Source organism: Amphimedon queenslandica, unplaced genomic scaffold (assembly GCF_000090795.2).
Source record: "Amphimedon queenslandica unplaced genomic scaffold, v1.1 AMPQUscaffold_13458, whole genome shotgun sequence".
NCBI classification, from domain to species: domain Eukaryota; kingdom Metazoa; phylum Porifera; class Demospongiae; order Haplosclerida; family Niphatidae; genus Amphimedon; species Amphimedon queenslandica.
The window spans coordinates 179,279-185,913 of record NW_003546306.1 but is presented as its reverse complement, the minus strand read 5'-3'; positions in this window follow the sequence as shown (position 1 = coordinate 185,913).

The window sequence follows — 6,635 nt, the reverse complement described above, 5'->3', positions numbered from 1 at the left end:
TAGATAATGCAACTTTATAGCGTAAATCCAAAGAAGTCGCAACAATGTAGATCGGATTAAACCTAGCATTTTTAGGATTTAGAAAAGAATTAAAACGCCTGTCAAGCTCGTCAGCCATAATTTTTGATACAGTACCATTTCCTTGTAATGACTTCATTGTTTCCAAATGAAGTTTCAATTCCATTAACACTGGTACAACACAAGATATTGAATTGTAATCCTCACCTCCACAAAGCAGTGTATTCTGCAAATGGTGCCAATAGTTTCACTATATTCTCGATAGCTTTCAAATGTCGTGCCTGTGGTCCGTCCCATTCCAACTGACAAATCACATTCTCGACATCACATCATACAGACAACAGTCTATTGAGAAGCAAGTAAGTTGAGCTCCATTGGGTGGGACAGTCTCCTATTAGCTTTTTGCTGGACAGTTTCACCAGCATTGATGTAGCTTTAAAAGATTTGTTGAAATATGCAACAATTTTTTTACATGTAGAGATTTCATCTCTACATGGTTTCACTTCATCAAATATAGCTACAATGAGTTGGAGTGTGTGAGAGAAACACGAAAGACGTTGATAGTCTTCTTTAGTAAAAACATCATTGTGCTGAGCCTCATTCATATCAAACTCGACAACATCTCCTAAGGTGTCAACTTCCATCTATCTCGTTGTCCTCCAGTTCATCTTCTTTCCCTTCATTTGTTGTTGTGACAAGAACAGCTTCTGGATTACAGATGGCGGCATCGCCAGTGTGATCAACATCATCATCATAGCTTAAGGTATCATTAAATCTTTAAGCATATTACTACCATTATCGGTAAAAATTTTCCCTACTTGACAACTTGGAATGCATTATTACAGAAGTGCACTTTTGGCGATATTAAGCACATTCTCTCCTGTATGAGGGCTCTCAAAATGCCTTAAAGCTAAGGTTGCTTTCTGCCTTTTGTGATTAGCAAAAAATAAGCAGTAACTCCAAGGAATGACTCTGTCATTCCTTTCTTGCTCTGAATATCACAACACAGGTGTATTTTTTGGGCCTTTTTCAAGTTATTAGATATGTTAATCTTCATTTTATCAATGACTTTTGACAACTCAGCTGTGATTCCTGCTCTTCCAGGAACTGTATAATGCGGGTCTAATTCATGTAGTAATTCTCAAAATTCTTGGTTCTCAACAATGATTGTAGCAACATTAGCACAACCAATAAATGTGGCAAACTTAGCTGTTATTTTCTTCTGCTTTAAGCTATCTTTATCATATGGTGAATAAGTAAAGATGGAACAAATGGTAGGTTGTGTAGCAGATGCCTTGTTAGGCTTCATTTCCTTATGATTCCTTTCCTTCTCTAAAAACTTGGTGTACTCATCATGATGATTTGTATACAAATTCTGCTTCAAGTTAGTGGGTTCTTGCTTTTAATACTTTTTCCACAAGTCTTGTTATGTTTGATTTTAACCTTACAAGTGCTACAGTCTGAACTTCAAACATAATCAAACAGCTCCCAAACAAGGCTTGCTTTTGGCTTTCCAGTGATGATCTTTTTAGGTCTTTCTAATGAATCAGATTGACAGCAAGAGACTTCATCATTACTTGCCATTGTGTCAGCCGTAAGAGGCTAAAAGCTACAATATGCCATGTGCTGATGTGTAAACCATGTGCAAAACATGTGATCACTTGAATGTATTGTATTGTTTGTACAATGACTCATGGTGACATAAGCTTGTATACATGTACGTTTTACTTGAGATAATGTAAAATTTAGTTAGTTATTAAAATCTGTGAAGTGTTTTAGTTAGTTATAGTTAACTAAAAGTAAATATGCCTAACTAAAAGTGGTTTTAGTTTTAGTTATACTTAACTAAAACAACACTAGTGCTAACCTTCATTAAGATACATCCTCTGCTTTATTCTTCTAGACCTTGTTTGTGCTGTACCAGCAGCATCAAGTCTTGCTAACAGCATCATAACATCTCTGTAAAATCATCAAATATTCCCTTGGTAGTGATAAAAACAAAAATTTACCTTGATACAGTTAAATTACACCTTCTCCTTAACTATTCCACATACTTCTGTACCCTAGCAAACACCCAGATCGTTAAAATTCTGTCTAAAAATCATAAGATTTTAATAAAGGCATGATAAAAAAGATGCTGAAATAGCGGCTTTCACATACTCAATAGTGTCCCTTCTTTTAGCAATGCAACCACCATCTTGTAATATCCTCTGATTATATCTGATGCTACACAATGGTACTGTGCTCAGTCAAAATACTCTTATGACAAACCTAATGAAATTCAATGGACAAATAAGGTTCAAAATCTCTCAGGTACTAGAGCAAATCCAATGGCATTTGCAAATTATGCCTCTGAACAGCTTTTTTTCTTCTTCCTATCTTATACAATGCAATTGCTAGCCATTGTAATTCTAAAACAATGCCTATTCAATTGCTTGTACCACCCACGGTTACACGTGTCATCCGTATATTTTATGAATAGGAATGTAAACTTGAACAAGAATATGAATGGGAATGAGAAGTGTTGCTATCAGCTTTCATGAGATACAATGATGAAGCAATGGCCACGATTTTTCTTCACCAAAAGATTACTATTTAAAGTTATATAATGCAGCATGTGACCTTATCATCAGAGAATTACGAGATAGGTTTTTTGACTAGCAGGTTTTACCTTTTGTACTAGCTTTGGAATCATTAATTATGAAGCTACTAATTGAGAAGACTTTAGGGATATCTTATATAATGTTCAAGCTACGTGTTTCAAGGATGATTTCAATTTAAGCATTTCAAACAGGCAGTTGTTTGTCCTACCATACTTTATGCAATGACAGAGAAAGGACTTAACAACTGCATGTTATTTCATATTCACAAAGACTTAACACCTTAAACAATTTATAACATTTCAGTAGCTAAAGAATATATTTCCTTCAATCTTGACTGACTGATTTTTTTGGACAATTTATCAATTAATGTCATTTAAATTATAATGTAAGAGGTTGCATATATCATTGTCAACTGTGTGCGGTGCTTGCCCGCCACTTATTATTACCTACATCTATGTCTTCCAAGTCATCTACTTCAAGATCATCATCATCAAGCATATGTAGTACGTCTCTTAAGTATGTTGTCATATTAGCTGTCTTTTTTAACAATGTTATGTTTAAGTGAAACGATGCAATGCTTTTTACCTGCTAAAGAAACTGGTTGAAAGCCCACAAGAAGGGACTGAAGATTAACAGGTATTGTAGTAACAGCAACCCACACACACTTACACATAAGTCACCATAAGACAGCTAAAATCTTTGATGCCTACATGGCTAAACTAATGTTGTAATGGCATGTTTCTTTTAGTTGTTTAAGTGCCAATTGTTCTTCAATAGCACTTAATTAATGGCATGTTAACGCATCAATGGTCATTAGAGGGTAAAGGAAAAGTTTGGTCTACGTTATAAAGTAAAAAATAATAGCACTATACAGTATACTATGATATAAAGCTATTATTTTTACCTAGGATTTGGTTTGGGCTTTTCACCCTTTCAACTGATGATGTGTCATCAGTCCAAATATCATTACTAAAACCATGCAATACATGTCTAGCCTGCTCCAGTTTTTTCTTTAGGTTTACAAACCTGATAAGTCGACAGTGTGAGCTGCCACAAAAAGTCCAGCCAAGGGATACTACACCTTAAGACTATTTTAATGAAATGAAGCAGCCTTTGTCTTTGAAAAGATTATATAACTTGTAGACAGCAGACTCATCATGTTCCTCCATCCTCAATGCTTTTTATCTCTGATGTGATCATGGATGATACATTTCCTTTCGTTAAGACAGGAATATAAAAACCAAGGTACACTTGTAACTCATTAATATTCTGCATAATGACACCTGTCATTTTTACATATATTACTTCTTTTACTTTGCTTCTTTAGGAAACAATGTATTCCTCTAACAGAAACTATCCAGCCTTCTTTCTCAAGAACCTTGGCAATAGATGTTGATTTGCATCATTTATTGTTAGGCTTAAGATTGTTTCTATTGTGTAACTAAAATAGACCATGATCGAGGCTCAAGACGCTCTAAAACAATTGACTTTCGTACTTTTCAATGTAGATGTTGCCCATTAATATAATGAAATGTATGAGAAAGCATGCAAGAACATTGTTTACTTAACAAAATCAAACAAAATATTATTCATCAATTGTGACCATAATTGACAAAAGGTACCTTATGGCGGGTAGTGAAATTTGTCTTTCTAGCCTAAGAAATCCAACTTCATGAGCCCCATTCATCATAAAATTACTCCACAGGATGCAAAAAGTTACCATGAAACTTTTAGAAACAATGATTGTCTAACAAAGCACTCACAGGTTGATATTTTCCATTATAACAATCATTTTTAAAATCCGCCATAAGGGCCCTTTTGTCAATTATGGTCACAATTAATAAATGCTAGTAACAATAATAGGAACAGTGATTACACTATTTTTGACTTGATTCAGTGAAAAACAGAAACCGATATCAGCAACGAGAGCGGGAACTCAAATTTCACAGTTTTTGACATTACTGCCTTTTGCTGTCAAAAGTTGGTATCATAGTGTCGTCATCACAACACCTGTGGCGCTCCATGGTGCTACTAAACTGTGATCAGTGATATAAAGGCATGACACGAGCTTTGGATGGTGAAGCGTCTTCATACAGTCTCAGTTGTCACATAAAACAGAACAGAAACAGAGTTTATGTTTTTATAACCATTGCAGCAGTCCAACGCCTGTTCACTGACAATGCATTGCTATGTTTTTTTAACCTGTACTGTGTTACCTTCAAAAAAACATTGTAGACATCCACTGTTAGGTAAATGTGACAAATTCAGTGTCTACTGTCACGATTGTTGTGTATTATTTGTTCAGTTATTAGTCTTATGGATGCAGGCATGTGCGTTAGTTTCTCGAGTTTTATTAAGAATTGATTAAAGAGAACTGTAAACTGACAAGTCTGTAGTGTTCTTGCTAACATTTAAAAAAGCCTGCAGAAATGGACTCTGGAAAATTTGTTCAAGCAAGCTGAATTAGATTCTTTTAAACAAATTTTGAGACTCCATCTAGCTGACAGAGGTGACACAGAAGGCACACACAAGTAGCTGTCAAAATGCATGCCTTTTTAATGAAGCTACTGGGAAGAAGTGCCAGTAGTACTGAAAGTCATTGTATTGTCATGATACATTGTGAGTGGTGATTGATAATAATGAGCTATTGTAATAGTGTGCTGAACAGCTTTAATTTTACAATGCAATTGAAGATTCAATTTGACAGAGCTGTAAAAACTCTCCTTTTTATACAAGGGAAAATATCAGCAAATAAGAAAGAAGCTGGCTGGGTTTCATGGTTCTTTAAATGTTGCAACTATTGTAGCAAAGAATTAGAAGTTACATGAACTTCATGCTCGTTAAGTTCCAGGTTTAGCTGCTATTAAATCAGAGTTACAAAGAGTTATTGCTCAGGTAAAACAAAAAATACCTGAGCTGCTCAAAAGTCATGTAAAGTTTACTGATGCTGTGATATTTAAAGTAAAAAGGTATAATGGAGTCTTTTATTGAAATCATGGTACATTTTTTTACCAATCACTAGTGTCTGAAATGAATCCTGGTTGTTCATTTGTAGAGAAAATTCTTAGTATTGTAAAAGCAGATCTTTGATAGGTAGGTCTGTATCATCAAGTGTACAAAATCATCACCTACAATATAAACAATATGCTTCAAGCGATTTGTGATACAATTGACAGGATTAGCTTAATCACAGGAGGATCTGTGACAACAACAGTAGTGCTAGAAGATACAAGTAGGTTAATTTCTACAGTTGACCAATTTGATCTTCAATTTAACAAAGCAGTAGGGATAGCAATGACACTGGAAGTTGCAAGACAATGACTCAACTCAAACAGCTACATGAAGTATCTTTTTATCACTATGAGGTTGCTTATAGCAAGCAAAGAGAACAATGGACCTTATGCAATGAATGGTCTAATTAACGCGCACCTCCCAACTGGATGAAAATGGTGGACTTTTTGGTGAACAGGCAGGCTGAACATTTTCCTCTTTTATCAAGTCATCCTTACTGTAGGAGCTACTTTGAGCTCTCTTTTTGTTTCATCACACTCTATTTATTTCTCCTGTAAGCTCTTTGGTTGTTGTTTTGGCTTTTATAGCAGTTTTTATAGGCCTATTCTCATCCTTTGCCAATTCCCGTTTTGGTAAATTTTGCTGTCAGGAGCCAAGGCGCTTGCTCCTCCAGTGCTATGAAGACAGAAGTGTATTCACCTGAGTCCTATGACTAATGTCTATCATCAGAGTTAGTCTCAGTCCATCAGGACAAGGCACGGTGGAATAACTCACTCAGTTTTCATACTGCAGCTGGAGTGTGGATGATTATGACCATCTTTTCACTTCTTAAAACTATAGGATTGGTCTTTTATGGATAGTTAAGGGATACAAGAACTCTCTGGCTTTTACTCTTTATCTGTAAATTCACTGGTTGTGCTGTAGAAGCACTTCATTTCGTATTAAAGTCTGCATCACTATCCAGTACTTCCTGAGAGGAATCATCACATTCAGGACTCGTTT